Source organism: Lepus europaeus, chromosome 6, assembly GCF_033115175.1.
Source record: "Lepus europaeus isolate LE1 chromosome 6, mLepTim1.pri, whole genome shotgun sequence".
Classification (NCBI taxonomy): domain Eukaryota; kingdom Metazoa; phylum Chordata; class Mammalia; order Lagomorpha; family Leporidae; genus Lepus; species Lepus europaeus.
Genome location: NC_084832.1, coordinates 55,571,389 through 55,581,545, shown reverse-complemented (window position 1 = coordinate 55,581,545; position 10,157 = coordinate 55,571,389). Strand labels below are relative to the sequence as shown.

The following is a 10,157-nucleotide window of genomic DNA, read 5'->3' as shown; positions in this document are numbered from 1 at the left end:
CTGATCCGTTGTCCCACTGCTACTGCACCAGTCTGATAATCCAGGCCCTCCCCTCTCGGGCACAGGAATGGGGTTTTTGTTTATATTTTTTTAAAGCAACGTTGTTGATGTTTAGGCTTTAGATGATCTAATTTAGTCTTGCTTCTACCCAAGAAAGAAATGACTTTTGCCATGGGGCAGGTCCACCTGTTCCTTAGTGTTTGTTCACTGATGGACTTTGCCACTCTGGGACCCTGAAATCCATAGCCACAATCTAGGCTTATGCAATATGTGTGAGGCTCTCACAGAGTCCTGTTGTCATACCACACAGCCCACCGTGACTGGCCTTTCTGCTTACCTCTCAGACTATCTATCCATAAAATTATAGAGGGAAGAGGTCTATAACTAGAACCAGTCTGGGAGCTCACACAGAGTTCAGAGGCTCTGCTGATACGCCACAGCATTTCCCGCAGTGGAATACGACCCTGGTTCCTTGATTGCTTCTGAGATGTGGGCAAAGATAGGAAAACAGAAGTGCTCATAAGAAGAAGTATGACTGGGGCATCCAATCTAGAAGCCGATGGCACTAACAATTAAAGCCAGTATTTACCCACTTGCTGACCCTGCTTATCTGGGGGTAGCCTACAATAGCCATGCTGAATTTCACCACTATTATGCAGTTGTTGTTATTGTTATTTTTTTCCCTTCTCTTTCTTAGAAGATTTTTTCTGAGATTTTTCTGCTCTGACATGATTTTCACTACTATTGCAGATGACCAGCCATAGGTAAAATACGAGCAAGATAAACAAAGTGAGGTAGAGAAAGGAAAAAAAAAGGACTAGAGAACAAAAGATTTTTAGTCTTCTCTGTGGAAATATACAACATTATTTCCTAACTGTTCTGTGCAGAGGAAGGGTTGTAGGCATAAATAGGGACTCCACTGATATTGCCCTGTTCCTTCCGGGACACACCAATGACAGAAGAATCTGATTCAAGCTTCATAAAGTGACATCCAAGACCCCCAATACTTCCTTATGGGATTCTTATTCACTCACTGTGGGTGTCAACTCAGAAATCCTTCTCAGAGGGAAGCTGTGGGCCAGGCAGGGACTCTGGAGTAGAACTGGCTTCAGTCAATGGACAGGCATTTGGAGATGATCTTCTTCAGTCTTTCTGACTATTCTATACACGTGCCACATCCCTTTGTGTCCCATTCTCCCTGAATGGTGAAGTCAAGAGCTTGAACTTTACTTATATATAAGTTAGAACTGTTTGAACAGTCTTTAAGATTTTTCATCTTTGTCAACCGTAGTGCATAAATATGATATTTTCCAATATAATTTCAAAGTTTAATTGAGGTATTTACAGATGCTCTGTAAAGATCATAAAGCTGTTCTTCATTTGTGCATGAATTCATAAGTGGCTTTACCATTTGTTGGAAGAAACAGAAGTGATCTGTCTTGATTCCACTTTACTCTTTGCTATTCTGATTGACTTCTGTAGGACTTAAGTGACTTCTACAGAGCAATTTGGTAGAATTACATAATAGGTACAGCTCACCAACAAATGTTACTAACACATAAGTAGCTCTAATTTTAAGATTTATCAAGACGACTTTAAAGATCTTCAACAAAATCTGTCATATACAAGTAGTCATTTCACACCATTAATATAAAGATACAAAAGACAATGACTAAATCTGGTGTGTAATTTTCACACTCAAATTCTCTATGAAGAGCATTCTAAGAATTGTCTTAATAGATAACCTCAAAAGGCACTTAATAAAATCCAGCACAAAAACTCTGTATATGTTAGGAAAAGAGGAGAGGCCAGCATTATGGCATAGCAGGATAAGCTGCCTCCTGCAGCACTGGCATCCCATATGGGAATCCAGCACTGCAGGTTATAGCTTTACCCACTACACCATAGCACTGGCCCTTCTACCTGTATTGAGGTATAATTGGCAAACAAAAATTATATGTATTCAAGGTTTATATGGTGATGATGATTTGATATACACATATGAAATAATAACCACATCAAATTAATTCCCACATACATCACAACCTAGTTACTATTTGAGAGAGAGAGAGAAAGAGAGAGAGAGAGAATGATGGTATCAATTTTGGAAATACTTCTGAATACAGAATTAATTTTTACAGCAAAAAAATGGTAAAATGGGATCATGTCCATGGAATCTATTGATCTTACCAAGTGCCCATCTTCTAGAGACCCTTAGAGGCCCTTAGGCAAATACTGGAATAGTGCAGGGTTGGTGTTCTCTCCTATAGGATTTAGTACATTTTTTGATCCCCAGAGCTTATTAGTGACCAATGTTACCAATATGTGGTAATGGTATAATATATAGTAATACCAGGTGCAGGAATTAAGGTGTAGAGGTAGAAGACACTTCTCCTACTGTCACATGTAAAAGCCAATTTGTAAATATTTGCACCATCCTGAAACTTTAGGCTCTTCTGGTCCAAAGTTAAAGTTCTCAAAGTAGGAACCCTTCCTTTGAAGCCTACAATAATGCTTTTCTTATTGACCTAGAACTTGAGACTATCATCTGGGCATTTTGAGTTCCACTGAATTAACTTGTAAAGAAGAGAGGAACAATCTGGAGTGATTCCTCTGTTCTTAGCCTACTAAAAGAATATATGGTATGTTTAAAAGTTCAACAGGAATAGAAAACAAAATCCTAAGAGAGGTGGCTTAAAATTTAAAGCAATTTTTAAAAAATCCTATGTAGTATAGACTAATGAAAAAGATCTTTCCAATTCATTCTATGAATAATATTGCCAGAGAAAAAGAGAAGAACGTTATCATAGAAAGCAAACTGACAGAAATCATTCAAAGCAATTGGTTCTCAATAAAGAACAACAGATCTTTCTTGAATATCTGTAGGTCTATTCTAGATATCTACTTGTCAAATTCTTGATCTAAGAAGACATCTGATATTTAATGGAAACAGATGAAGAGGGAAGACAGCTTTGATTCAAATATTTGAAGACTAACAAATTTTTAACCTGAAATAAGGTAATACAAGCAAGCCCTTTGCATAAAATCATCGTAGATCTCTTAAAACATACTTGATTCTCATTGCAAATCCATCATGCTGTCATTCTTTTGCTTTTTTGGGGTGTTCCTTATTTATTTATTTATTTTTGGTTCATGGTTGCGTATAAGGTTTTTTGTTTTGCATTGGCCAAAAACTGCAAAAGATTGAGACTATAGAGGGGCACAAGAAATTTGAGTGATTTAGATGACTAGTACAGCAAAGGCAGTGAAGTACTTTAAGTATTATTGTTACAAAATCTAAGACACAGAAAGATAATAGTATCAAAATAATTTCTAATCAATTTTTGAAAAATTTTCAATTTATTTGAAAGGTAAAGAGACAAAGACAGATACAAGGACAGAGAACTCCCACCCATTGGTTAATTTTCCAAATGCCTGTAATTGCCAGGGCTGGGCTGGGGCCAAAGCCAGGAGCTGGGAACTCAGTCTCCCACATTGGTGGCAGGAATCCAATCACTTGAGTCATCACTACCTCTTGACAGGGTCTGGGTCTGCATTAGCAGGAAGCTGGAGGCAGGAGTCAGAGTCAGGGATTGAACCGAGATACTTCAATATAAGATACTTCTTAACCTCTATGTGAAACACCTGCTCCCCTGAGTTTAAAAATACCACTAAAAGGCCAGCGCTGCGGCTCAATAGGCTAATCCTCTGCCTTGCGGCGCCGGCACATGGGGTTCTAGTCCCATTGGGGCGCCGGATTCTGTCCCGGTTGCCCCTTTTCCAGGCCAGCTCTCTGCTGTGGCCAGGGAGTGCAGTGGAGGATGGCCCAAGTGCTTGGGCCCTGCACCCCATGGGAGACCAGCATAAGCACCTGGCTCCTGCCATCGGATCATCAAGCCAGCTGCGGCGGCCATGGGAGGGTGAACTAACGGCAAAGGAAGACCTTTCTCTCTGTCTCTCTCTCTCACTGTCCACTCTGCCTGTCAAAAAAATAAAATAAAATAAAAAAATACCACTAAAAGAGAAACATAATCTTAATCTATACTAAAATGTGGTATAGAATAGGGAGAAGATTCCATAAGAAAATAAGGACAGATTGGAAAATTGGAAAGCAATTTCAGAACAGAAGCAACAGTTGGTTTCTTGTAGTAAGAAAATTGTTCGCCCACTAGCATACCTGGGCCCAAAGAGACAGAAAACAAACTTAAAAAGAGAAGATCTAAGATAAAGAGAGATCTGCAGCAACTATTATGAAAAACTGGTTAAAGACTGCCCTGCATAATGCATATGTTAATTTTTAAACCTAAGTGAAAATCCCAAATATACAACTGACATTATATGAAGTAGGTGGCAATGCCTTAACCGTATGTGTGTTGTAAGGCCCGAGGGCCTCTTCCATCCTTGTCAAGGGGAGTGCTAACCTTCTCTCCTTTCATACAACACTACTGACATACGAAATAGAAAACAAAGTTTGAGAATTTTTCTATTGTTTCAAATCTCTGCACATCTTTCTTCCCCTATAAATTTGAGCAATAGTCAGCTATTGTTTTCTCTTTGTAATCTTAATTACATGGAGGCCTCCATCTGATTCATCAGAAACTTCAGCCTCTTACAAAGCACTATTTGCTCTCCCAAAGATTTGAGGAATTCCTGGAAGGTGCGTCTGCAAAGCCACAACGGGTCCGATGTATTGCCAGGTTACACAGCCAGGACAGTCACACATCTCTGCCAAGCTGATGCTGTGCCGATGACAATGCTCTCGCCTTTCCAAGGAACACATCTTCTGGGAGCTCATGGCATTATGACAAATTGGCATCCTGGAGAGATGGCTGTCTTCCACATGAGCAACAGTCTGCGAGAGAGACGCCACAGCAAAATTATCTGGGTATTGGGGTCCAGGGTTTATTCTGTTTGAGGTGACCCTAAGTAGTTCCGATGCCACTTACATCTAGGGGTACCTATGTCCATCCTGGCTTGATTCTGATGCCAGCTTCCTACTAATGGGCACCCTGGGAAGCAGCCAGTGATGGCTCAAGTGCTTGGGTCCCTGCCAACCATGGGGGAGAGCTGGATTGAGCTCTGGACTCTTGGCTTTGGCTTGGTCAGTCTCCAGCTATTGTCGATATTTTAGAGGTGAACCAATGGATGGATAATGGATGGATAAACTCACCACCCCACCCCCACTCCCTTCTCTCTCTCTTTCTCTCTGTCTCTCTCCCTTGGCTCTCAAAATAAATTTTTGAAGGGAGATTATGACATAAGCATTTTTTTTAAAAGGTCCTTATTTTGCTTCATTTACAGCCTTTGACCCTCAGTGTACAAACTAGCTGGCCTGCTTGAGATTAGCTCGTGTATTGTGGCCGCCAGGCTAATGACCACAGTTTAGAACCTCTTTTCATTCTCACACCCCCATCACTGTTCCCAACTCTTTCTGCAATGGTTGCCTCTCTGCCGGAGGGTCCATATTCCATCAGTAATTTGTCACTTCTTATCACAAACCCTACCCTTAAACTCCCACACACATCAGCTTTCCATATGTGTCCATACAGGTCTACAACTCAGGAGACAAGATTTTATCCCCACCCCATCAGCCCCAACTGCCCCAGGAGGTTCCTGGCTGTTAGACAAAGCGATGGCGGAAGTAGGGGTGGGCACAGATAGTAAGGATCACCTAACTCTGCTACCCAGCGAGTTTACACTTCAGTCACAACCTGGCTGACATGTCCTGTGTATCAGTGAACAGAGGGCATGTCGGGAACACAGCAATGACTCCAGGTACTTCAACAGATAGAACGTTAACACGGTGATAAAATGCATGGCGGCTGCTTTGTAAATTCTAAACCACTGTACACCATAGAAACCATGCTTAACAAAGCACCAAGGAACTCCAGAAGGCCAGATCCACTGGACACTTGACCCACCCAACTGCTCTGCAATAGTTCAAGCTGTTGAGGCTTGATCCTGAAAGCCTCTCTTTGCTTAGCTTCTGATACTGGTTCCCCTGCCTCTCCAATCACACCCTCTCATAAGCTCTTCTCAAGTTCTCTACTCCCATTTAACTTATCCCTTAACACGTATTTACTGAACACATTATCATCGATTTGCAATTTGATATAAGCTCTACAATTTTTAATTAATTTTTTTCTGAGGTCTTTCACCAAAAAAAAGTTTAGACTGTCAACATTTGAGCCCTTTGTCCCAGAGAGTTCATTCCTACAGTTATTCTTCTTTGTGTAAACAGGAAACCCAGGACTGAAAGAGAAGCCATGCGCTGAAGGCTACTCAGCGGAGTTAAAAATCAAAGATCCAGGACTTAATCCTGGTTCTTAGCTCTGCTCTCAGACAATGGTGCCTCTTCAAATAACCAGCAAATAAAAATTCCAGAGGAAGTGACAAAATGCCAGCAGGCATTGTTCTTGTCATTTCCTTGTTTCTGTTTCAATTTGCTTATTTGTTTGTTTGTTCTGAAAGAAAGAAGAAAAAAATCCATATATAACTTGACTTGCATGTTTCTGTCTTACCCATTTCTCTCCTCTACCCTTAATATTATATTTAGAATTTTTGAAGAGTAGTTTTTTAAACAGAGTTAACATAGTATGGTTGATATAACATTATTCATTGAAGTCATAATTTATTGAATTATATTATACAAATGTATTCGAATTGTATTTGTAATATAGGAAACATTCATCTGAATGCTTAGCTTACTGACTTTATAATACAAATTAGGGGCCGTGCTGTGGCAAAGCGGGTTAACGTCCTGGCCTGAAGCACCAGCATCCCATATGGGTGTCAGTTTAAGACCTGGCTGCTCCACTTCTGATCCAGCTCTCTGCTATGGCCTGGGAAAGCAGTACAAGATGGCCCAGGTCCTTGGGTCCCTGCACCCACATAGGAGACCCGGAAGAAGCTCCTGGCTCCTGGCTTTGGATTGGCGCTGCTCCAGCCGTTGTGGCCAACTGGGGAGTGAACCAACGGATGGAAGACCTCTCTCTCTCTCTCTCTCTCTCCCTCTCTCTCTGCCTCTCCTCTCTCTGTGTAACTCCAACTTTCAAACAAATAAATAAATCTTTTAAAAAATATATAAATTATATGTTATATGTTCATGGAAAAATGCAATTAAAAGACAAGCTTACTTTGGTGTAAAAAATTCTGAAATTTATGTACTTTTTTCATAATATGCATTTCCATAAGCTTTTGGAAGAGACCTCATATATATATATTTATTATGTATATTATATGCACATATGTGTTATATATGTGTGTGTGTATATATAGTCAACTCTCCATATCAACTAACCATGGATCAAAAATATTTGGGAAAAAAATTGTATGAAAATGTAGACATTTTTTCTGGTCATTATTTCTTAGTAAACAGAAATAGAAAAATAGAATTTTTATTGCATTAGGTATTATAAGGGTTCTAGAATGATTTAAAGCATACCAGATGGAGTGGGTGTTTGCCCTAGCAGTTAAAATGCCAGTTAAAAAGCCCGTGCCCCATATCCAAGTGCCTGGGTTCAATACCTGCTTCTGACTCCTAACTTCAGCTTTCTGCTTATGCAAATCATGGTAGGTGGTAATGATCACTTAAATAATTGGGTCCTGACACCCATGTGGGAGACCTGGATTGAGTTCCTGCTTCCTGATCTCAGCCTGGATCAGTTCCAGCTGTTTCGGGCATTTGGGGAATGAACAGGTTGATAGAAATGTTCTATTGTGTGCATTCTCTCTCTCAAATAAATAAAACGGTAATAAAATACCAATAAAAGAACTAAAAGGAAATTTTTTAAAAGATGAGTTGGATGTTTGATGCCATTAGGATGCCCACATCTTATATTAGAGTGTGTGGGTTCAAGTCCAAGCTATGCTCCCAACTCCAGCTTTCGTTAAGGGGGATTCTGGGAGGCAGCAGGTGATGTCACAAGCAACTGGGTTTCTGCCACCCATGTGGGAGACCATATATCATATTTTTTGCTATGATCTTCAGGCTATGTGGGAGACCCAAATTGAGTTCTGGGTTCTTGGCTTGAGCCTGTTCCAGCCCCAGTCAATGCAGGCATTTGGGGAGTGCGTCAGTGGATGGGATCTCTGTCTGTCTGTCTGTCTCTCTACCTCTCAAATAAATACATCTTTACAAAGAAATGCCTTAAAATAAATTAAAAACAAAGCATTGCACAGGTTATGTGCCCACACTGCACCACTTTATATACGGGACTTGAGCAGAGTCAGACTTTTTTTTTTTTTTTTTTTTTGACAGGCAGAGTGGACAGTGAGAGAGAGACAGAGAGAAAGGTCTTCCTTTTTGCCGTTGGTTCACCTTCCAATGGCCGCCGCGGTAGGCGCGCTGCGGCCGGCACACTGCGCTGATCCGATGGCAGGAGCCAGGTGCTTCTCCTGGTCTCCCATGGGGTGCAGGGCCCAAGCACTTGGGCCATCCTCCACTGCACTCCCTGGCCACAGCAGAGAGCTGGCCTGGAAGAGGGGCAACCGGGACAGGATCAGTGCCCCAACCGGGACTAGAACCCAGTGTGCCGGCGCCGCAAGGCGGAGGATTAGCCTAGTGAGCCGCGGCGCCGGCCCAGAGTCAGATTTTGGTACCCACGGAAGGCAGGCCTCCGGGAACCAATCCTCACAGATCCTGGGAGACAACTGTATGTATAACTGTAGATGACACTACAATAGAGCTGATTTGTTTTACTATAAATATCCAGCCTATTCTGTATTGGAAAACATTAATTTTCAATCTGTTTGCCTCTACACAAGTTATTTAAGTGAATCATTTTGTTGAAATTTGGATAGGTTTCTAGCATTTTGTCTCCTGGACCATGAAGAGAAAAACACAATGACGGTGAGGGCTACACAGGTTGAAAGTAGACCTTTGAGTCCCACATGACCTGATTCCACCTGCACTCCTTACCCCTCTGGTCTCCCCCTTCTGCCTCTTCCTCACTCACCCTGCCCCCCTCACTGTCCCTGAGATGTGCCAGGCACGCCGCACCTTGGACCTTCACACCAGCTGGTCTCTCTGGGCCTGGGATGCTCTTCATTCAGAAAGCTCAGGAGTCCTGCCCTCACCTCTTCCATATCTTTGCTCCAAGGTCGCCTTCTGGCAATGTAGGGAGGGGAGCCCTACTTTGACTGCGGGGGTCTAGAATTGTAATCCGCCCCCCTCGTCAGCCCCTAGTATTCCATTTCTCTTGCAGACCCTCTTCTGCTTGTCCCCCCAGCACTTCTCACCTTCAAACGTTCCCTATAGCATTATTGTCTTGTTGATTTTGTGGGTGCAGAGTTTACTATGAAATGACTTTAAGCTGAGCTGGGGGCTCACTCCCACGCCTGAAAAAGGACTGATAAACCCACCACCTGCTTATTTTCTTTGAAATGTGTCAGCAGAAGAGGAAGATATTAACCCACTGCAGGTTCAGGGCTCCAGTCTGCCAAATGGGGAAGTTTTCTGCATTTCCAGAGCCAGCATCTTGGCCGTGACTTGCTCAAGGTTGTGACATCATGGAAGCCACACACTTTACAACAGCACAGCCTGCTGAGTCACTGCTAACATCTTCATTTACCTTGAGCACGAAGCTTGGAAGTGCTTGAAACCACAAAAATTGTGGGCTTCTGTAAGCTCAGCCTCCCTGGGTGGAGCTTCCACTCAATGGGCAGAAGGAGAGCCCCCTAGGGTCATTTGCATTGGTCCCCTCATCTCATTGGATCCACATAAAGATAAACATATGTACTTCGTGGAAGAAGTAACAATCAGAAATATTGGAGAAGAGGAAGAGAAGCCCCTGACCTGGATAATCCTCAAATTATTAATATGGGATCATACAACTACATTGAGTACCTTTGCATTGAAAATACTCTATAGGAAGATGCAAAGGGTCATCCAAAAATTCATTGAAAGTGTATATTATGAAAAAAACTATCCATGGATTTCACTATTTTTTGCACCAAAATAAAATTACTCTTTAATCCCATTTTCCATGACCATTTTGAATACATGATATTTGATAGAATATAGTGAAATATTTGGGAAATAAATTTCCATATTTATTCTCCATTTTTTAACTGCCTACATTATAAACCCACTTTACCCTTGAATAAATCCCAATAGATTCACAACAATTTATTAAACATTGTATTAAAAATGAGGA

The 10,157-nt window shown here is 41.6% G+C and overlaps 1 non-coding gene across 1 annotated transcript; it reads right to left on the bottom strand.

Moving 5' to 3' along the window:
• Positions 1–4,320: 4,320 nt before the first annotated feature.
• Positions 4,321–4,443, bottom strand: LOC133762670 (U6atac minor spliceosomal RNA). Its single transcript, XR_009866337.1, has one exon. It is a non-coding gene; the product is annotated as a U6atac minor spliceosomal RNA (small nuclear RNA).
• Positions 4,444–10,157: the final 5,714 nt, after the last annotated feature.